A 24,326-nucleotide genomic window follows, 5' to 3' on the forward strand; every position below is an offset into this window, starting at 1 on the left:
TCTATTGCGGACCTAGGGATGTCTTCAGAACTCTTGGATCATTTCTTTTCAAACTTATCGGCAGCGGTCCCTAAGCAAAACTGCTATTCCTGGTACTTCAGTAGCAATAATACATTCCTTATTTTAATACTGACTCTCCTAAATGTACTTATTTTAATGAAGAAATGCCAGGTCCCGAGTGTTTCCATACATTTCATTTAGCAAGATTATTTTTCTTAATGTTAGCAGGATCAGGGCTAGTGTTAACATTTATCGACAGAATAAGAATAAAAGATTTTTTTTCAGTGTAGTAATGCACAACGGCTATAGGGTGAGAAGCGCTCCCCAGTCTTGTTGAGGTATGATTTTAAACACCCTTACATTCCTATTTAATCCTGCAATTAGTTTTCGTGAATCAAAGGCTGGAGGCTGCCGTCTTTCCGGGAAGAGATTCCATTTGTTTCACAGGATAAAACTAGGGGTCTGAACCCGCTCCCGCTGGAGTTCATGGAAGTTGGACTGTCTCCTCTATGAGGCTGTAAAGCAATTCCTGGGCATTTTCAACACTTGCTGAAGGGCAGAAAAAAGACTTAAGTACTGCAAAGTAAAACAATGTAGGTGCTAAATTAGATTATTACATATAGTTCTTCAGTACTCTTTCATAGACCTACTAGTTAATTTACAGTCACAATAAAAGTTGTTTGCAATCATTAACAAAAATGATGAAACAAAGGACCAGAGTCCTTTGAAAAAATATTTCTCGGTACTGCTCTGATTTTTTTAGGTTTTTTGCCATTTCAAATAGGAAGCTCTTGAGGGCAGGGAAGTGGAACTTTATAAAATGCTGAACTACTTGTGGGCAAAGCCCTTGTTTTAGCACTCCTGAACACACGTGTCAGAAGAATACACAATAGTTTTAGGATTTCTACAACCATGAAACCTCCATTCTAGCACTGCCAGGGTCTTCACTATGGGTTTGGGTTTGTCTTTTTTTTTCCAACAAGATGAGAAATGCTGGCACCGATACTGGAAAAATCAACAGTGACTAAATACTCTCAAAAGAAGATGTAATGTTCTTACTCATAGCAAGTCATTGAACTGTGTGAAAAAAGACCCAGTCCAGCCCTCATTAAAGGCCAGGAGAAAGACTTCTGCCCACTAGGGAGAAAGCTGGTCTGTGCCTTCTGAGGAAACACTGGGCAGCATGACCTGGGCAGGAGGGTTAGCTGGGGTACCACGGAGCTGGCGAGGGGTCTGGAGCACAAGTCTGGTGAGGAGCGGCTGAGGGAGCTGGGGGTGTTCAGCCTGGAGAAAAGGGGGCTGAGGGGAGACCTTCTCGCTCTCTACAGCTCCCTGAAAGGAGGGGGCAGCCAGGGTGGGGTCAGTCTCTTCTCCCAAGGAACAGGCAATGGGACAAGAGGAAATGGCCTCAAGTCGTGCCAGGGGAGATTTAGGATGGACATTGGGAAAAATTTTAGACTGAAAGGGTTGTCAAGCATTGGAATGGGCTGCCCAGGGAAGTGGTGGAGTTGCCATCCCTGGAGGTATTTAAAAGACAGGTAGACATAGTGCTTAGAGACATGGTTTAGTGGTGGGTTTGTCAGTGGTGGGTTCATGGTTGGACTCAATGATCTGAAAGGTCCCTTCCAACCTAGACAATTCTATGATTCTATGAGATTTTATGTCCATAGCCACTGAGAGCACCGAGCTCACTCAAGATCGTGCCTAAATGAGACTGTACTGTGAAATATCCCTAGTGCTTGAATCATCTCAGATAACATGCCTTCTCCTTCTGCGTTTGGGAGGGTGCTTATCGTATCTGCGACAGCCCTCGTCTTTTGTGGTGAGACAGTCCATCTCCCTACGTCAGGGTGGACCGGTATGACCTGAGCCAATAAGCTGGTTTTGAGGGTGCTCTGAGCAGCTGATGCTTCTGAATGCCCCAATATGTCCGATGAAAAGCACTGTGGGGTTTTGTTGCCACGCAGTTTTTAGTCATTTGCGATATTCTGGAAATTAATTTAAATAAAGTTGGGTTTGTTTCCTTCCCCCCGCCCCCGAATAAAAATTGGTATCTCAGGTAGCCATGTCTGGATTATCCCTTCAGTGGATTAATTAAAAGATTTAATCTCTGTGCCTTTTGTTTTGTAAATTCAGAATGTTGACATTATTATTGTTAACAGTAATCTTATGATTATAAGCAGGAAGACGGGAGGGCTCAAGCATATGACACATAGGACAAAACGCTCCTCTGGCCAGGAACCACACACTGAGCGGAACAGCAAAGGGTACAAAATATTCTGGGAAAAGAGAAACATTGCCGTTTCTCTGCGGGGAACTTCTGACCATGCAGAGGTTGCCACCAGATATTGGCAGCCCTGCCAGGAACAAAAACATTTCCAAAACTCCCGCGGATAAGCTTTGGAGGGAAAGAAGGCAAACCATAGGTTTGAAAGTTTAAAGGGGAAAAAAAAATAAAAGGAAAGAGTGACAGGAGGAGCTGTCAGCTTTACATCATGGAAGAGACTGCAAAATTGATTTGGGGGTAATTATTTTCCTCCCCGTGTTTCCCATTCTTACCCGGGTGACCTAGGAAGTAGTCCAGCTTGCTTGAAATTGGAAAGATCTTGTTTGTTTTCTCATGTTATGTTTTATTTAATCTATGAGAGTGCCTGAGTATTACGCACACGTGATGCGGGCATACATGCGTAGCACGCGTGTGTGTGTCTTCAAGCGTGGGATTACAGGTACTGCGGTTTTAAAGCGTATTGAGTCACAGCAGCCACTCGCTGGCTCAGCCAGTAATGCTAATAATAGAACTATAGAAGTAAGAAGAATGGACTAATAAACAATACAACACAAATACAGATAATTAAATATACCGAGAACAATGTGAAGTAGTGAATCTCCCACCACTTTTATCATTCATTTAACATATGTATATATGTTATACCTGCACAAGTGGAAACACATACCTTCTCTGTTGTTTTGGGGTTTTTTTTAGCAATATAGCATCCATAGGATAAAACAAGGGAAGTAAAGAAGAGGGAAGGCAGGAAACTTTTTTTTTTTTTTTCCTTACTATCTAGAGTGGTTTATTGTTTGATTTTTCTCTTTCACTGCGCTTCTAGCACCCAGTAACAGTGAGTGATATTTGATAGCGCTCAGAAGGCACAGATACCATCGTATTTGGCGAGTCGGATGGGATTTTAATATGGGTTTGGAAAAGTGCGTTGTACACCAGGCAACTTGAGAGAAGACCACGCGGAAAAATTCCTTTAAAAAGTTTTGAGAAACCCTGAAGCAGCACAGCGCGTGCATAGGTAAATATTTAAACCAAGCACAGTGTTTTAGTAGCCTTGGACATCTCTGAAATCAGTGGATGTTTCCCTCGTGAATATGAGAACTGTATTTTGTCAGTCTGTTTTTTATTAACACAAACAGGCTAGTGGTAGTGACATGGGTAGTGACATAAGGTGTATTTACAATAAATAATGGACTGCCAAAAGGGAGAACTGTGCAAGGGACAACTTTCATGTGTTCTCTTTGGTGAAGCGTGACCTACCCTTACTCCACAGGCCTTTTATCATCTCTACATGAAAGAAACATGTTTTAGCCAAGTTCATGGGGACTTGATAGCTCTGTCTTTGCAGCTTTTTACACAGGACTCCCCAAAGGGCTGATAGTAATATGTAGTCAACCACCTTTAGGCCATTGTCTGGTCAAATCAGACAAAATATAGTAGTTTCCAAAACTAAGAAACCCTGTGTAGGTGACAAGAGAAATAAAGTATAAGTCCAGGCAAAACAGCTGGAGATAAGCAGCAGTTTCAGTGGCAATCTGAGGGGGATGGAACGCCTCTTTCAAATATGGTGTCCACAGAGACTTGTTGACAGCTTGCACTTTTTCTGCTCTTGGTGGTATTCTGCACTCTCAGAGAGAAGCCTTGCTGCCCAAGAAGGTCCAAGTCATAAACTTTAAAACCTCATGTGTAAGAAGAGTATATGAAACTCTGCTAGTTTAATTCTGAATCTGCCCTAGAGATGAGTCCCATGAGGTCAATGAGCAGAAGGTCCTGGTGCCACCCTATTCCGCAAAAATTGCACCTTGACTTCAGCTGCGCCGAGACTTTACCCCTTCTATATGGAGGAAGGAAGCTTCAGTTCTTTGACAACACTTTTCTTTTTTTTTTCAGTTCCAAATTTCTGATACAAAACATGAACTTTGTGCGTTAGGGTTCAAATTAAAAGTACACAGCCTAATGAGGAATGGATCCAAGGTCCGTCATTTCTGTTACACTCTCAAAAGCGGATCCTGATAACTGAAATGACTGCAGTCGTCTTTGTCCTTGCAGAAGTCGAAGCTCCTATGTTATTAAATGGTTTATTATGCTTAGGTGATGTCCTCAATTTATTTTTTTTTTTAAAGGGACTGCTTGCTCTTTTTTTCCAATTAATTGACCACTCTAAGTGTCACTGACAGTAGTACTTCGAATTCCAGGAGATCTAGTTCCTCTTACGCTGTTCTTCATCCCCCAGCAGTGATAGCTCCAGAATGTATTAAACACAAAGCCAACTTTAATTTTGCAATTAAAAGGAAAGTAATTTGATGATGCACACTCAGACCAATGGGGCACGTGTGTGCACGTATAAACATCGGAGTATCGTATGGAAGCTCTTAATGAAACCCTTATGATATGAATAATACTCAAGTTACAAATGCTACAGCTTATCTGTTCTGTGTGGTAGGTGATAACAACTCTGCAGTTCCGTCAAGGTAGGAAAGCAATTTTAGTAAACATAATACCTGAAAGCAATTTTCAAATTAATCCCTGGGTCCTAATGCATAGTAATCCCAAAACAGTTGGGTTATTTTTCAAATCCAGTTTCCAGTTTGCGTTGGTGGTTTTTAACCATTACTGCCGCGCTGCTTACCGCCTCACGTCCCTCAGTTCCAGCATGAGATGTTCAGCTGTGTTGCAGTGAGGAGGTTATAATTTTCTGAGCAAGCTGTCAGATTGCACCTTACGCTGGGAATAGAAACGTGATGTGGAAAAAGGGGATGTGACAGATTGATTATGGCAAATATTCATATCTAGCTTAAGACTGGGATAAGCCTGTTTTTAGATCCGCATGTTGTGCAGAGGAGACAGTTAGGGACGTATTATTGGCTGTATCTTACACTAGGAGAAGTTAGAGGTACCTAAGTAAACTGCTGCCTAGCAGATTTACAAAAAAATATGACAACAAACTTCAGACATACGCAGGGTATTGTGAAGCCAAAAGCACCCAGGATTTTAAAAACACTATGTGTCTCCGGACAGGTGCACTGGTGTCTATTAAACATGATGTTTGGTAGTGGTCTCCAGCACATAAGTTGCATCAACCCTTGACTGCTAGGAGACAAGAAACACTCCATCTTTGTTTCTTACTTTTCTGTTAGCCAAGGCTTCTGGCTGCTGTTTCAGATTAAATCAGCTTCACTGGACTGAAAGCCTTTAAGGCTTTGCTTCATGACAGGAGAACTGCTGAACGTGTGAACGGGCTGGTCTTAAGTCCAGTGCAGAACTTGTATTTGGCCTCTCCTTCTAAAATTTGGGGTTCCCCGGTAGATGGAGAAATTGTATCTTTCCTACCATCCGTGCTGCGTGTTTCTGCGCATCCAAAGGTTGATATGCAGTTGAGGAGAAAAATCATGCGCCCTTACTCTTTGCTGTCTCCTTTTTCTACCATTTGCCTGTGGACAGGGAGCAATCGTCCTTAATGCCTATGCGTGGTGGGGAATGCTGCTCGGCTCCTCCCTTCTCCTTAAGTACCCGCAGGGACAATCCAGCCTTTCACTATTGAAATTACTGTATCAGACACTAACAGAACAGTATCAATATCATTCTAAAAGACACAGTTTTACTGTCCTGACATAAAGGCCTTAGACTATCAAAATTCTTCTTTAACCATGCCAGGAAACTAATTGAAAGCATATTTAGCTGTATGGATGTAGAAACCTAGAGGAATTTCGTTGGTCTTGTGGTTAGCTAAGGAAAGAAGTGGAGAGACGTTTAAACCAAGAGTTTCTACAAGCCATATATTCATATTCCTGAAATTTGAGAGAATATGCTTGACAATAGCACTCATTTTAAAAACTGGATCGGAGGTTCTTTTGGCTTGTTCTTGTGTGCCTTTGGCTGCATCGGTAATATTTTTGGAGAGAGAATTTCAGTCACTGTTCAGGGAAGGCAACCCGGACCTTTCTGAAGTTGCTGCATTTCTATCCTGACCACAATCAAATGCTCTTCAGGTAATGTTTCAGTTTAGTTGAGACTTTTTTTTTCTTCCCCCAAACAGAATCTCTCTCCAAATGTTGCAGTCAATGCAAACTTTCCATTCAGATCAAAGTGCGTAGACTGGCTCTGTGTTATCACCTGACAACATTATCATTGGGAATATTAAGCTGTCAACAGCAGATCTGAAGGAATCATTTTCCCAATCTGCAGTGAATTATAGAGAATAGGAGTCTATCACACATAAAAGTCTTTCCATTTTCTAAGTCTGTATCTAATTCTAATAGTTTCAATCTGACCTCAGACTGGATTTCCCTCTTGTTTTAAATCATGCTCAAGACACCTTCTAATGGCTTAGTTACAAGATTTGTAACAATTCAACACGTTTGTGTATGTATTTATGTTGGGGTTTTTTTAAGATGTATTGAGACCTGTATGTGCCAAGCCGATGTTTGGAGAGAGAAGTGTCTTTTTTGCTGAAACGCTCACGGCTGGTCTGTTATCTATCCTTCACTTTCTCGTTGCATTCCTGATTAATATGTTGTTTGCATGGCTTTACGCTAACACACACATCATTTGGGACTGAGTGTGGGTCAGTGTCAAGTGGGGCAGGATTAGGATGTGGGAGGTTGCTAGCATTAATGCTTAGCTAGTAGGATTAGGATAAAGCTATAATTGAACGGTTCAACCAACCTGGGATTCATCAAGAGATTTGCGAAAGTGCATTACAGTGGTCAATGAAAGGAACTTGTAAACTGTCAAGGCAATGTCGTATTACAAAGCTCTAATTGCAAAGAGGCAGGGTTAAGCACTTATCTCATCCTGTGTGTACAAACGTAAGATTCTTTTCTGGCTTTGGCATCGCAATCTGTGTTTCCAAATGTTTAGAGGTAGTGGGGTAACAAGAAATAAGAGTGTTTTGTCTAAGAAAGTTCAAAAAAGTGGCAGAGAGACAATAGTATTTTATGAAATCCCATTAGAGAAATACTATCTGGTGGAATTTGAAGGGACATGGAAGTGATTAAAAAAAGTGTGTAAAAAAAAAAAAAAAACCAAAAAACTCAAGGACCTTTAAAAAAAGGTATTGTAAATGAATGAATAACTCCAGCAATTTACTATTTGCAGAAACAAAATGTCACATATTTGCCTAATCCTACTGGTTTGTGGGGTGGAGAGGTACCAGTGGCTAAAGCAAATACATCAACATATAGAAATGGTATGGAGGCTTTGTGGTGGCCCTCTATACAGGGGTGATATGTGATAATACACTGTAAAGATGGTCCCTCTAGCCTTGACAGGTCACCCCGAAACTATAATGGGTGATACTGCTGAAAAGTCCCCAAGGCTGATAAATTCCTAAAAAATGCATCCAATTTTCACCTAAATCTGTGTTCCACCCACCACCGCGTAATCAGCATCCGTTAGCGTAGAGAAAGCAATCTCATCGTGCAATTTGTCTTGGCGGTGCTCATCTTTTTTTTTTTTTTTTTTTTTTGGGGGGGGTGGGGGGGGAGGGGAAAATGGGAATGAAATAATAGCTTTTGGTGACATCATAGCTGTGGCTAAGATTAAAACTGCTCCCCTGTGGGGTGTTGGTGGGATTTTTGTTCTGTCAGCTTCGTGGACATGTATATTTGTACTGTACTGGCAGTGGGCCAGTTCCTGTGATTGTTTTATTGGGTGTCCAGTGTTATTAAGCCTCTCTGTGTTTTTTCCCCTTTCACTTCTTACTTCTGAACTGCATTTCTGTAACCAATTTGCATTACTTTATGTTAAGTTTCACGTGCCATGTGTCAGCTGAATTACGCATCAGATCTAAAGGTTCAAAGCTCTTTGAATTCTTCTTGGTGGCTATGCTATATTTACTACTAACTCCCTTCTATGCGATCAAGGAATTTAACAAGTTTTCAACTGTTTTCCAAGTCTGAGGACATCTATGCACAGGATAGGTTAAAAAAAACCTGGAAAGATCCAAAAAGGGAACATTTAGGGATAACTAACAGTACAATTTATACCCTGCTGTATAACAATCCTCTTGTGTTCTGGCTTTTATGTGCATTCAGCAATTGCGTTATTCTGATGATTTATGAGGACAAAAAAGTCCATTCTTTATGTCTGTGAAATGCACAGCACAGATAAGTCTTGATGTTGTCTCAGGAGAACCAGAGGGGTACTGAAATGTACAAATCATTAATAAATTATCATTGTAATAATGTCAGGTTGCTACACGCTAGTCTCCACGAAATCCGTAATGGGCTTGAGGTTGTAAAAATATCTATCCTTTCTTAAAGTCTTAAAATACTTTTACTGCGGTTTGTATTTTAATTTAGCCACATTGATGTATTTCTAAGGTTCAATAAAAATAATGTAACGGCGTGGGCTGGATCCCATTCCCAGAAAGTATGAATTACTAAAGATTCAGCAATATCACCAAATCTGACATCTTACTTTTCATCAGTTCTCTTGATTCCTGCATGGGCCACCCATGAAGTTGCCCAAATGTTGTGCAGAATTTTGTCTGAGGCTTTTCTGAGCTGCTTTTTGTTGGGGGTAGGATAGGTGTATCAAGTATGATGCCTCTATATATTTTTTTTTTTCCAGGTTTCTGTAAATCACAGATGACAGAGATAGCTGTGAATGACTTAATTCTGCTCTTCCATCCAGCTGAATTCAGCGGAGTAAAGATGGTGGAAATAGGCTCAGAGTCAGGCTCTTAGTCGCGATAAATTTCCTTATGCTAGTGGCAGTATGTTCAGAATGCTTTGAAGTGCTGGTTTGTCAGAGTTCACAACAGTTCATTTCAGCTCCAAATAAAATATTATCTGACTTTTGCTGGCTTTCCAGCACCAGCCCATGTAACAGTAGAGCTGTTCTAATTCATTTTATGAATCCAGTTTTCTTACACTAGTTTCTTTATTGGAATTCGTACAGAGCTTTCTTTAAACACAGCTTTTCACTGAAGAAAAACACAAGAGTGTTTATATAAGACAATAGGGCAGACATCATTTACTGTATAGGGTTGATTTTGAGTTTATGCAACTAAGACAAAGGGAAATGAACACCCCCATGTGGTCTAACCTCTGCAAGAGTGTAGCTTTGTTATTTTAAGGCTTGAAATGCCATACCTCTTAAAGTTTGAATTATTGAGGAATACACTCTACAACATGTACTTTGTTCTACAGAATGCAGGCACGTTATTTTCCTTAAGTTTTTTTAATTTAGAACGCTTTCAAAGCAAGACAACTTCCACCTTTTGTGAAGCAGTTTGTAACATAGCATAAATGCCTTCTATCCCAGTTCTGAGACTTAAAGAACTTTCAGCAGTTGTCGATTTTTTTTTTTTTTTTTTTTTTTTTGGAAAGTTTAACAATGTCTGTGCTAAGGCTTAAAACAAACCGTTGCCGAACAGAATCCCGTAAACCTTCAGTCTTTAATTCTGATGTCTCTATCCTCTTTCCTTCTCGTGGTCTGCTGTGTGAAATTCTGAGTGAAATATCCCCGTGGGCTTCTTTCAAAGATTATGAAGCTCTGCGCAGAAATGGTGAGGATAAAGAATACATCTATTACATATTAGAGCTGGCGACCATGCCACCCCACAGGACTGATCTCTGTATAACACTACTATGAAGCTACAGTAAATCCAAAGAAATTCATGAACAGCATCTGCAAGATTAAGAGTTTGCTTTCCATATTTTTATGTTTGTGATAAGATCTAAGTTTAAAAAAAAAAGGGAAAATGTAAATGGTAGGAAAAGAAATATGAAAAGAACTAATTTTGGGGAGGGAAAGGATAGTTATAGTTACGAGGCATAATGATGACTTGGTTTTGATGTAGAGCAGACTGTCTGTACCGTCCAGAGTCAAGTCCGTGTAGTTATTCAAGTGTGGTCATTCCGATATAAGAAAGGAGGGATAAGGTGGGAAGGAGGCACTTAGTGTCTTCTATTATGAAGAGTCCTCTGAACCACTTCCCTCCCTTTTGGTCTGAAATAATCTGGGTCCTCTGTCCTGCAGGTCATTGATTCAGTACGTCGACTGCCTTTCTGCACAGAGGTTAGGATATGTCTTTATGGGTAGCTCAGGAACTAATGTCTAGGTCTGAGAGTGTTTGTTGGCCTAGTCCGAGTTCAGTACCAACTACATAAATCATGTTTGAATTAGCAATGCTGTATTACCTATATAAGGAACAGATTTTTCCGGTGTCAAAATTCTTAGAATCTTAATAGGGTAAGTGGAAACCTGGAGAGGTCATCTAGTCCCAAAGCAGTCTGCTACTGCAAACTGTTCTTGACAGAGTTTTGCCTAATTTCTTTTTTTAAAGAAAAAAAAAATAGAAGGTGAGGAAAAAAGATACTTGATATTCTCTCCTGGTGAGGCTGCAGTTAGACTTCACACCCCATGCCGTGCTCCTCATGCATGGATATGTCAGCCCTAGAGAAGTGTTGATGAGAAAGGTGGAACGGCATTGACTGACTAGCAACAGCCAAATCCTCACAACTTGCAATTTAAATCCGAAGAAGAAATGTTTATAGGGAATGTTTTGTTATAAGGGATGCGCAGCATCTACCAGTGATTCAACTGTTAATAGGTAACTAGAGATATATGAACTTAAATGTATGGAGGAAGTGGGCGTTTTTCGTTGAGTTTTCTCAGAGAATGGGCAGGTTCTGCAAATCCATTTTGCATAACAGCTTCAGCTGGACCATTTATTACTATGAATTTGCAGACTTGAATGTTAAATATATAGAAGTCATGCTTCCTTTCTACAGAACGGAAGAGTAGTCCCTCAATTGTTCTCATCAGGGCTAAATGCTCAAACTTTGCCTGCGCCAGCTGCCTCCTAAGCAGCTATGGCAAGTCTATTTTTAGCGAGTGAGAGACCGAAAGTTTCATTTTGAGAACTTCAAACAAAGCATAGATCAAGATAGTTTAGTGATAAAAAAGCTTGGCTGGGGACTTCTATTGGCTTTTCCATATGAAATACAACATGAGTTTTTGTTTTGTTTTGCTTTTTTATGGGCACAAATATTATTTTTCACTGGCTGTCAGAAATGGCCTGTTTCAGCTTCTTGTACAATTGACCATTGTGGTAAGTCAGTGAGTTTGTCCTTTTTATCCATTAGACTGAATAAACAGTGGGATTTTGTTCATCTTTTAAATCCATTATATGGTATTTCCCAGAGGAGGTAAGCTCTTTATTTACTTGTGTGGCAACTCTTTGAAATATGGCTTTTTGAATCATCTCCTTTTTCCCAAAAAAGCATTTCCAACAAACCAAGAGTTGGGCTTTATATGTAGGTTTCCTTATTTCCTCCAATTCCTTAATATGAAGACACACTGTAACTTTAACTAAACACAGGGCTACTACAAGATTAGATCAGCAGATTGTTTATCTCGACAGTGCTTTCCAGAAAAAGTTTCGACAACCAGCTGCTGAAAATAGCTGCAGAAAACCCCCAGTGAAAACCAGCAGTAAAAAAAAAAAAAAAATCCCCAAGACTAATTCACACAAAAAAGTAAAGAAGGAATAGCTGGAGACTATCTCGGCTCAGATTAATGCTGTCCTCTTTGCGGAATAATTTCTTTTGATGATCTAAGGGAGCTGTCTTGACGCTTTATATACTTGTTATTTTATATCTATTTAAACCTACAGCAGAGATTTGAGTGTGAAATACTTTTTTTCAATTTGAGACAAAGCCGGGATGAGGCCTGTGCAAAGAAGAAGGGATTTCAGAGAGACACAAATACAGTATTTCCATGTGTGACAGGTATTTCTTTGGTAAAGTCTTTAAAAAGTTGAAACAAGACAAAAAGAGAACGGAGGTGTCACAAAAGAGAAATACTTCGTCAGGTGCTACCAAAGGTGGTATTAGATTCAGTGATGCTGTCCTTGAATTTTTATGAAGGTTACTTGACCAATAACTATTAAAAAAGAAAAATTTTAGGAAATGTTTCCATCTTGGTATTCTGTCAGACTAAGTGGAGATTCAGTTGCTTAAAAAAAAGATGTTTCTGCCCTTCAAGAAGCTTTAAGAGCTCAAAGCCAGAATACCCCAAAGAGCCTTCTCTCCCAGAGGTCTTACATCTTATTTACAACTCCTATGAAGGCATCTCAGATGTTCTGGAACATCTTAAATAGCACGGGGTGCTTACATTTAGGCAACTGACCGCTGTGCTAAGTTACGGATTGAACTTTCAGATTCTTTTTCTGGAAAAGAGCCATAATCAGGAAGAGCATTTTCACTTGACTGTCGGGCATATTTGAATTAGACAGCCTTAAAAAAGCTGGTGAGGTTGCCTCTAGGAATACAGGCAACATAGAGCGTGACACCAGCTAAAGCTCAAATATTTGTTCAATTTCTTGTGAGGATTGAGCAAGTCCTTGGCGAGTGCTATGCTGCAATGGGTAGATGAACAGCGGTATTCTGGAGAGAAACTAGTTAGCCAAAAGTTGTCCTGAATATCCATCTGCTGCAACCTTGATGTACATCCTGAGGGTGCATCCACCGTCACCAAGAGCAGCCCTTGAGATCATGACTCTTCTGAGCAGCAGTACAGCAACCTTACATTGGGCCCATTTGAGAGTTGATGAGTGAGAACAGCAGACCACCTGGAAAAACAAAGCTGTTGGATACTTTTTCAGGAGAAAAAGATATTCAGGTTGACAAACACTACAATTACAAACCTGCGGTGAACCTACCCTTTATGGCAAAGGCTAAAGCTGTGTTGAGCAACTCTGGTAAGACTTACTTGGATCTCACCACCAGGCAATTTGTTTCCATGGCTGTATTATAGCACAGACCTCTTAGTAATGGGGTTAGCTATGTACTCTTTGCAGTGGATGGAGAAGTGGTGTCTCTGGAGACATTCAAAACGTGCCTGGACGTGTTCCTGTGCAGCCTGCTCTAGGTGAACCTGCTTTGGCAGGGGCATTGGACTAGATGATCTCCAGAGGTCCCTTCCAACCCTGACCATTCTGTGATTGTGTGTTGCACTGTGTAGATCTGACACGTGAGAGAGAGCTGACACATCCACGGGCCTGGGCAAGAAAGGTGGAGCCAAGTTTGCGTGTCTGTGTTTATTTCACTGTCAGGGTTGGACTATGTCTCACCAACGGGGGTGGGGGCTAGAGGGATTTATCTTGAACAGGTCTGTCTGTAGTATAAGGTACCCGGCTGGGCTTGGCAGTGGTATTAGCTCCTGTGAGCAAGAATTTTTCCTGGCTCTTATTATGCAGTTTCACAGGTGCTTCCGTGTTCCTGAGCGTTAGTGGTTCATAAGCCAGCAAAGAGGTCAACACACTGTCGCCAGCCGTTTGTCTGTGACTAGATATCTCTATACAGATATTCCACACATACTCCAACTCACTTGATAGCCTATGCTTTTATCAGCTTGGTCATATCTAAAGGGTGGGTTTAAGGAGGACGGAGCAAGGCTCTTTTCAATGGTTCCCAGTGACAGGACAAGGGGCAATGGGCACAAGCTAGAACATAGGAAGTTCCGTTCAAATACACGGAAAAACTTCTTTACGGTGAGGGTGACAGAGCACTGGAACAGGCTGCCCAGGGAGGTTGTGGAGTCCCCTTCTCTGGAGATTTTCAAGACTCGCCTGGATGCAGCCCTGAGGGATGTGCTCTAGGCAATCCAGCTTTAGCAGGGGAGTTGGACTAGATGATCTCTAGAGGTCCCTTCCAACTCTGAAGTTTCTGTGATTGCTGAGCATGAACACACTGTCCATTTAACCTTTTCAGAACAGAATGTGAGTACACAGGATTAGCTCACCGGTGGGTTGGACCTGGTCATCTTTAGTTTGTAAAACAGAGAAAGAAAAGACTGATTATTAAGATCACATTTCAAATTATGTCCCTGCAGTGACAGAAGACAGAAGGAGTTTAAAGATTTCTTCTGCTTAGTAGGGTCATCAGAATTTTTTATATTACTAGAAATCCTTCATCAGAATGTTGATGGTGCTAGTTTGGAAACCAGCAATGTCAAGTTCTGCAACAGATTTTTTGAGATCTAGTTGGAGTAAAGTGCTAAAACATCAATACAAGAGCCTTGATTGCTTTGGAAATACTAACTTCATCCGTTACTAAACTTTGCACGCTTGTACTTTAACTAGTTTTAGTATTATGTATGTCCAAAATGAAATACATTAGATTCCACTTGAAATGTAAGTTCGTGTTTCGTCTGAGGTGAAATTAATCTTTGCATTCGACCACAAACAATTTTCTTCTCATGCTTTTCATTCATTAGAAAAGCATCATGATGGACTGGTTTGTTGGGTGTTTTTAGAACTCAAAAAATCAGTTGTGTGCATAGTTCTGTGTGGGACCCCAATCTAGTTCCAAAAGCAATCAAACCTACGTATCCAACCTGAAAAACTCTTGCACCTTTCTTAGGCATGCCTAGATTTCACTGACTTCACGCCGCTGATTTCACCCAGGCAAAGAAAATGAGCAACAAAGAACTGAAGGAAAGCAGGATGTGCAGTTACGTCATGAAAAGATGCTGAATGCAAAGGGTGGGACTCACAAAAGTACAGAAGCATGGCAGGTGTCTGTTAGTAAATGACGGACACCCAAGAGGATGTCCAAAGATCCCAGGGCAATGAAATGCAGAAAACTTTCATCTGTCCCCAGCTGAACTTGTAAAAGAACAGAAAAGTGTATAGCTGTACTGAGGCTGCACTGCAGTAAGTTTTAGTACCCTTAATGGGACGCTTAATAAGCCTTCATTAAAGCACTTGATAGCTGGATTGCACTACCGTGTCACATGCCTAGAGACCTAAGGAGACCCAAGATCCAATTCATGGGGAGTTAGGATACTGCTGAGGAGCCGAGCCACATAAGTCAGATGTTTCTGATAATTCTACTCTAAAAGATTAAGGCTTTTCACTTAACTCATTCTTTCTTCCAGTCATCAACAGCTGCTAGAAAGCTGTGTTTGAGCTTCCAAAATATGCAGTAGGGTGTATACTGTAAGCTGACATACAAACTCTTCTGCGTTATTGGTACCATCAGTGCCTGAGTCATATATTTGCCATCAATTAAAGCCGTCTTTCCCATTCTGATTTTATGTTTTAATGTGCTGGCATGAGAACTTAATCAGCCATTGCTTGGACAAACAAATACGATAACTATTGAGATAGAAGAAAGAATTCAACCTAGGCCAGTGCATTTCTAGTTCAAATATTGTCTGTATTTAACCTTTCTCTGCATAGGTTAGAATCTCATATTATTCTCTCAAGACTTTGATTCTTGTTTTCCTAAATAATTATCTGGACTACCTGACTTTGTGGTTGGCTATCGAACTTGCTGAGTTAGGGACACTGAGGAAAGGTTAATGTGTTCTCCTGTTGCTGATTACGTCAGAATGGGCTAAGTCTGTGAAATACAAATATCCAGGATGCCAAAACAAATATTCCGATTCCCTTGAACTCATTAGCAAAAGTTTATTTTAGATGTGATGGGATGTGAGCAATTACTCCAGAATGGAATAGATGGATAGATTAGGATGGATGGAATTCATGCTAAAGCGGGTCAGTATCCATTGGAACTCAATGCTTCATTACTGAAAGCTCAAAAATGGCTTAATTTATGAGCGCATTCTTAGATACAAATATTTTGTTTGATATTTCATCACTTATAGGTAGAATTTTTTTCTTTTGGTCCTTTCTGAGTTTTCATCGTGAATGGAAATAAGGTAAATCCATTAAGTGGCTCATATTTCACACTAAAAGGGGAATGACAGCAATAATTCAGCATATAGGAGCGTGAACACCATGTAGAAAGTCATGTAGGTTATGGAGCTTAAAGTTAAAACATGAGCAGCACATCAGAATCCGAGGAAATATCTGGTGCATTTGTGTTTCTTTCCAAACTGTAATTCTGATATCGTACTTTTTTAACAGAGCGAGCTGCCGTTCAGGCTCAATTAAACTGCCAGAGCTGTAAGATAATAACGGCAGGAAATTCTTGCAAGATAAATTCAAGATGGTAGCTACAATTGGACTTCTCTGAACTGATTGCAGTTGTAGTTCTATTGTGGAATGTAATTACAGTAAAGCTGAAATATACTTAATTTTTTGTTAAAAGAAGTAGTAGGAGAAAACGTCTTATCTCACTTCACTCCCATGCCATACCCAATCCATTCACTCTTGAACTTATTCTGTTTACAGCTTGCAAGGGACAAGGTTTATTTGAACTGGTTGTGTTTTGAGTTCATGTGGGTTTCTGCCTTCAACTGCAGAATGTACTCTACAAGTTCTCGTGTCACTCTGCCTGGCTATTCTTTTTGTTGCCGTGCCAGGGTTTATCACCACTCACTTCTGGATAGTGTTAATGATGCAGTCACTTCCTCTCTGCCAAACAACCGTAACATTCACCAGGCTTCCCCCCATGTTACGGAGCAAGTCAAGTGTCATTACCTGAAATGGTAAGAAAAAATAATATTAAAAAGGAAAAAAAGTGAAGCCTGTTTATAGAAGGAGTTTTGATAGACGCTGAACGCCCTTTTGAAAGATTAATGCAAGGAAAAGTAGTCATTTTGGATATCTTAGCAGAATTTCAGCTGAGTGACGCTTCATAATGCTCAAGTTTTTAAAAAAAATTGTTATGGAAGAGAGCTCCTCATTTTCATCTTTTACTGCAACAAACTCTGTGTTTTAAAGCAAAATGAAAACCAAGCTAACAGATGATGGAGGGGTGAAATTAGCGATGTGATACTGCCAGTGCTGTGTCAGCAAATAGCGTGGTATGGTTGAGACAGACAATTCTCAAACAACCACAATTCCCAAGTCATCTCTTCTTCATAACACGCAAAATGTATTTTATTAAGGGGGCCATATGGGAAGAGGTGGGAACTACAAAACCTTACAGCGAATGCCAAGGCAGACAGAAGAAAAGCACTTTTATATATGCGATTGAAATTCTGAAAAAAAAATTATTTTGGGGAATCCTAAGAAGCAGAAATAGCTGTAGAACTTTTGTTGAAGATAAACAGTTTTAGCACAACAAAGTCCTCAGTAACTGGTTAAAAGATAGCGATGTTTACCTCTGGAAAAATACCACTGTGGTGGCAACTACACCAGTTAGAGCAAATTTCCAAATATTACATCTTATTCACTTAGGCTTGACTCCATGCAAGAAAATTGCTCCCATTCCTCACAGCTGAAGGGAGAGGTTGTAAGTCAGACCTCCATGATACTGAATCAAGCCAATTCAATACACAGGCCCAGAAGATTCCCTTCTTTTCCTTTGATAGCGGCTGGAAGATCGATGCCTGAGGATGTCTGTTGGGTTAAGTAAGCTTGTTGCAGAGCCACCTTCGTTACGTGAAGAGCAATAGAGGCCAAAATCCTAAATGGGAGGTAGATAACTCTTCTGTAATCTTCACCTTTTTTTCCCAAAGACATATTGAAATGGAATTTAGATCTATAGGTATGTCCAGAGAGGAACGTAATTCTAATGAGGCATTTTTTTAGAGTGGATTCTTTCTCATGAGTTTGGACTGGAAAACCCACCTCAGACCAAAGAAAGCTTCATAATGGAAGTTTTGTGAAAACCCACCTTCCTCACAAAAAAGCTCAGTCTGACCAGATCTACACCCGATAGACTTTGTCCAGCTCTATTTTGGAAAGCCCATTACTTACAGGGTCCATCCTTCATGCATTCAGCAGTTATTATGTCTGAGGGCATGAGAAGAAAGAAAAGGCTTCTATACTCTGGAATTTGTAGCAGCTCCTGCACAACTGTAAAGTGGACAGGTCAGCAGACATCAGTCAGAGCAGGCAAACCAGAATGACTCTATCTTCAAGTTGAAGCTTAGACATGTGCAGCTTGTAAAAGCAGCTCTGAACTATGGGGAGAGAAAAAAAATTAAGTTGTTTTGCCTCTCCCAACCTTCAGTACTCCTGTTTTGTCACCTCACTGGCAATTTTGACTCATTTCTAACAATGCCCTGGCATCCTTTTCCCGGTACAACCCGTCCTCACCAGCCCCCTGCAGAGGAAGGAGCCTGGGCTCTGAAGAGCTTACACAAACTGAAGGACCCAGCTCGGGAGGTCTTGGTTTGGCACCAAGTCTGAACTAACAAAGAGCGTGTCTTTTAGGCAACCCAGGGGAGATATGATGCTTCAGACTGCTCTGTTCTTCATCCAAAAAGGGGACTTCTGGCTCTGTAGAATCAGGAACAAGGATTTTCAGAGGAAATTAACAAATGTCTCCACAAGTTAATGCTTATAGTGAAATGTCAGAGAAATGGAAATTCAGTGTTCATTAGACACTAAATTTTCTTCAGCTCCTGTGGAAAAGCTCTCAGCTTCAAAGAAAAAAGAGCTAAATTTACGTGTTTTCACTGCACAGTAGCATCTGCGTTGGTGTGATTTACAGCCAATTGTCACTTTATTCATTTGTGTTTCCTTTTTTTTGGTGAGTTAAATGGGAGTTTAACCTATTAAACAGCTGTTGCCTGATACACCTACTGAGTTCATTGAAATATTCTAGGGTCTAAAACCTTATAAAATGACAGTGTTCCCAAGTAATTATAGATAATTATTTCTGTATATTTCATATAAAATTGAGCAACAGGGCAATTGTTTTCACTAAGTTGCAACCTCAAGGTATCATGCTGTATTTTGTAGATAGATCTTAAACGTTATAAGCTTCAACTATTCTGGCACTTGTCTTAGAAACAGAACTATGTTTCAACAGTGAGATTTTACAAAGAGCTATATGCAATGAAGGCTTAAATAAATGCATAACGTTAGCATATCCTTTCTTCAGTGAAGGATATTTCTGAAAAGGAAAAACCGATCCATGTCCTAAGAGGCATGCAGACACCATTTGAGATGAATGAATTATAAATTCAATCTACTCACGTGCTTCAGTGTCGCACTCCCTGCAGTGGCGCCTCTGGAAGGGGTGGGCGAAGCTTAAATGGTCACTAAAAGCTTTGTAAAGCCTCTGCGCAGCCTGGGTGTGAGGCCCGATGGATTTGAATTAAGCCTGCTGAAGGACACACCAAAAGGCACTGCTGACTGTCAGAAGTGAGTTGAAGCCTCTTTTCAATAGGGAGCTGGGAAAAAGGAGGAAAATCGGAAGCTGTAGTGATATTTCTTTAGTAACGTTCTTGTAGGAGTTCAGCATTATCTGCAGAATTGGCTGGGTGTGGACAGAATGACCTGCTAAACCGCTTCTCCTTTCTCTTTCCAAAGCCTGGGAAACTAACCCAAAATGATCTTTTAAAATGGAGTTTTCTGACCAGGCAAAAGTTAAAGTGTGGAAAATGTATCAGTGCAGGCACACCTACTTGCTTGTCATTTGCTTTAGTGGCTTCTGATAACCTAGCCTCCTTCCCACCAAAGAAACAAACAAACCCAAAAAAAGAGAAAAACCCAAAATAAACCAACCGCCAACAACAAAGCCCCAAACAAACAGAGACCAAACCAACAGAAGCTCAACCAGAGGAAAAAGTGTCTGCTGAAATATGTTTCACTTTGCGCAAGCAGCCTGCGGGACCGAGTTCGAGTTTTGTAAGAGCATCAATGCCACTTGAATCTAGTGCTGCTCATTCGCTGCAAGCTATGGAGGTGGTGGGGAAGTCCAGGCACTCTCTGCATATCCCGAAGCGAAATCTAGGCCCTTTGCCTGCTTGACCTCAGCTCTTGCAATCAGGTTTGAAGTTTTGCATAATACCAGTCTGGTCTTTGATTTATTTTTTTTTTTTTTTCCCCCTCTACCATGCAAATAATGAAATTAAGGGAGTTCACGATGAGATGAGAAAATATTGATGCAACAGAGAGAAGATGGATACTCTGGTTTCTCTCCTATTTATTTCCCCATTGATTTTTTTTTTGTGTGTGCGTGTGACCTTTTGCCTCTGTGTTATGTATTTGTTTTAGTACCATGAGACACCATGGCATTTTATTTTATTATTCATTTTTTCAGTAACCTTGCTGTGAACAGGTTTGGGGTTTTTTTTGGGTGATACTGCGACCAACCAGGCATCTATTTGAAGGGGGTGGTTTGTAATAACCTTTTTTAGGTGCTTGTCAAATTACTCGGAGGCCTGAAGTGGACTACAATTGAATAGTGGAGTGAAATATGTCCACAGAATTATTGTCATCAATGAGGTGAAACTCACATCCTTGCCGAAAATGTTATTTGAATGAGTCACCAGGTAGTAGCACACTTCCTGCTAGTGACAGATAAGTTTTCTTAGTTGAGTCTTTTATTCATACCAAAGGCATGTGTTGGCAGAGTTTGGCAGGGCTTAGAGGAAGTCTGTGAAAAACACATAAGAAACTCTTACCTGCAAATGTCAGGGAGACCTCTCCCTCCCCGCGGATGTGTGCCTGTGCATGACCCAGAACCCGCTGATGTGTGCTTTGAACTTCACCTGCACGCTTACTCACAAAGTGTATTTTACAGCAAACTGTTGCAAGTCACTGCTTGAATGTGATGGATGTCACCTTGCAAGAAAGGACAAAAAAAAAAAAAAATCCCTTAATGTATGTTGTTCTCACGTATTCTGGCAGAATGTTAAATGTTAGCACCCGCGTGGCTCAACACTTCGTACTATTAAGGTTTGGCAGAAGCTGGGTTTGTATCTGAGGAGCTGTTTCTTTGTGTCTTGCTTAAACTTTCTCTTCAATTTTTTTTTAAGTGGAAAAGGTAAACATGTATCAAGGAGGTAATAGTTCAGGAGTTAATCATTGATTTCTGACTAAGGTCATGGCAGTTTTCAGTCAGTTCAGTCTGATAATCACAGTCTCAACCCTAAACCTTTTTTACATAGACCATTGCATGCCATTAGAGCTCGTAGTTTTGAGCAGTTCATGTCACAAGGATGGCGGCTTCTCCTGCAGAGGTTTAAGAACTGCTGTTTCTTTGTAAACTATTGCTGAAAGTTTTCAAGGAGTGATTTTTAGACAGTAGGTTGTTTTCAGGAGATTGTGTTTTGCCGATTCCTGGCTAAGTACAAAAAGCATGCTGGTGTGTGATCTACAGGAGCCAAGCAGTGGGAAGGGCAGCTCGGGTACTCTGGAGGGATGCTTGGGAGAAGTCTTGGAGGCAATGAGATCTGCCAGAGTCTCATCAGTGTGGAGATCTCCGTTTCATATTAGGTATATTGCTGTCGTTCCCTCGGAATAAACCGTGTGCCATAGGCCCAAAGACCACAGCAGGCCCTTGCTGGATTGGTGCTTGGGGTGGTCTCGTGGGGTCCGTACCTGGATTTCCTTCCCCCTGGATGCGGAGGGGAAGCACTGCCTTCTCCTCCCTCCTCTCTCCCCGGTGAGCTGTGTCAGCAAGGAAGGGAGAGCTCACGTCTCCATCAGAGCCGGGTCGTCTTTTGAGCGTAAACATTGAAACACCCAGAGGGCAGTGGTACTAAAAAGGGAGAGGTCTTCCTGGCACTGACACTCCTCGTTCCAGCTCTGTAGACATGGCCAGACTAATCTTCATAAATTTAAAATCTCAGGCTGTGGTCATGCAGGAGTAGTTACTGGTGTAATACTGCTGTTCCCTGGCTGGGTGGTTTTGAGGCCTTGGGCAGCAGAAGAGCGCTCGTGATCCCAGGGAAGTTGCCGTTAGAAGCTTTGCAGAGTTGTGTGTGGTGAATTATTTTTGAAGTTTGGGAAGAGAACCCAGTGCTTGGGAAAGGTGCTTTTTCAAGTAGTTATTGTAAACCGAAGGTTATACCAGTCTGCCACTAATAGCCTCAAGAGCATCCTCTTCACTAAGAAAATGCAGAGCTGTGGTTTCACTATTGAGTCTAATTGTGTGATATCTGTATCTCAAATAAGGGTCTCGAATGTTGAGACCTGAAGCGTTAGGACCAAAAGAATGGCTTAGGTTTGGCATTACAGTCCTGTAATGATAATTTCCTGATATAAATAGCATCAGGTTAGGAACCTGGGCTCCCTACATCCTTGGTCTCCCCCCTGGGCAGAGCACTGGGTCCCGGGTTGGAGAAAGTGCAGGATCAAATACTGTCAGGCAAAGGCAGGATCTGAAACTGGCTGGTCATTGAGCGTGTTGTCAGTAGCTGAATGGGAGATGTTCCTCTGGCCTCAGGAAACAGGGTGATGAGCTGTGGGGATATGTCACCAATGCAATAGATGGGGACTCATCCAGTTTTGAATCCCAGGAAGCTGATACACGAGACAGAAGTCAATGTTTGTTGTGATTTTGGTGTTGTGGTTTGTTTTTTTGGTTTGTGTTTGGTTTTTTTCTTTCCTTTTTTTTTCCCCCTCATGTCTGGAAGCAGAATGTCGGTAGCGATATGACTTTATTGGTGGGAACGATAGGATCTGCATTCCTGCTTGTGTGCAGATAATCAGAGCTCCTCTAACTTTGCCCAGAGCCTTTGGGACTTGAGGCAGCTCTGGACTAGAAGCAAGGCAGATGCCTTAGTCCCAGATGTACACCTTCTCAATTGGGTTATAACGGGCCCATCTGACCCATGGGCAGCACAAGCCTCTCCTCTGTCACTTGTCGTTGCAGACATACCTCAGGTCTCCTTTGGTCTTAAACACCTGCAAAGTTCAGCATTGTTTCAGGGGATGAAATTCCGTAGGTGTCACTTTAGGGAACAACTTTCCCAAAGACAAATATTAAATAAGTGACTGGAAAGAAAGGCACACAGAGTCTTCTCATGCTGGTCCCTTGTATGGCTTTCCCCTGTGTTTTTTTCTGTTTATTTGGTTAAAAAAAAAAAAAAAGCTGTCCCAATCTTGGCAAAAATCACTCTGTTTGCCTTGATTTTTTTTTTTTTTTTATTTGCTCAGCAGGAAGGCTTTGGAGCTGCTCAGAATTTTGTAGGAAAGATGCCAGAGCAAGGGACCAACTAATGGTGTGTGAACTTGTATAAAACAAGTAGAAAAGTAATGCCCAAACTTCTCTCCTCCTGGAAGGTCTGTTATATAATTCATGGCCTCGCTAGGGTTTCTTGCAAAAACAGGATATAGCAAAATCCTTTAAGATATACAAAACCGCTATTTTGGTGCTGAAAATATGGGAAAACTAAAATTATATACTCCATGGTGAATGTCATAGATGGAAAGGAAGGGAAAAAAAAAAAAGACATATTAAATGCCTGAGTCCCTTTAGGGAGAATATGACAGATTCAAGACAGATGCAAGTGAATAAATCTTCTTTCAATGAACGACACTCAGCTCTGCTGGGCTGTATCAAAAACATTGCCGCGGTGTCTGTGCAGCTTCAGCAGCAGGAAGCTGAATTGCCGAAGAGGTAATATCCTGAGTCTGATCAGTGTATCATAATCAAACAGACTCTAAGCAAGAAGGATGGAGTGTCTCATGAACCATATTGGATTAAACAAGCTTGCTAACTATCCATAATTTCTGTGGGCTTCAATAACGGTCTTTAAAGGGCTAGACAGAAGCGGGCTCATGGAGTGCATTATTTTGGAAGATCACCATCTCCCCGAACATTGCCCTTACTCTGTAATATAGTGATGAATGCATCGCTATCGTTAATATCCCATTATAGACCTCATTTTCCCAGGGTCTATAACTCACCCATAATAATTTGCTGAAGGTTGAAACTTGGCAGACAGGGCTGCAGACCGGGAATTAATTTTGGTAACACTATAATAAGTGCTCTTTAATTAATGTTAAATGAAAATGGAATTCCTAAGAAATTACACACAGCAGTCATGCGACATGCCGAATGAATTCATCGTGATTCATGTTACTGAAACGAATATCAAAAGTGGTAAGTGGGATTTGCCTTTTATTAAAAAGTGTTGCCAGCATCCTTTTACTGATATTTGGCACCAAATCGCTTTTAAAGGGACGGCCTGAGGAAAGCGCCACCTGTTTAAAAGGGAAAAGGGAAGCGAGCAGGCAGGCCTTGTGTTAGTACGCGTGTAAGTGCGGCTTAATCCTGTGAGCCCTGGTTCCTCGGGCAGCCTGGAGTCATTCCGGACAGCCACCCACAGCCTGAGCTAGTGCCAGCGACAGCTCTGCTTCGAGTGGGGAAACTGGACTGAAGGCCTTCATCAGTCCCTTCCAGCCAACGTATCTGTGACTGCATGAAAAATA

Source organism: Chroicocephalus ridibundus, chromosome 6 (genome assembly GCF_963924245.1).
Source record: "Chroicocephalus ridibundus chromosome 6, bChrRid1.1, whole genome shotgun sequence".
Taxonomy (NCBI): domain Eukaryota; kingdom Metazoa; phylum Chordata; class Aves; order Charadriiformes; family Laridae; genus Chroicocephalus; species Chroicocephalus ridibundus.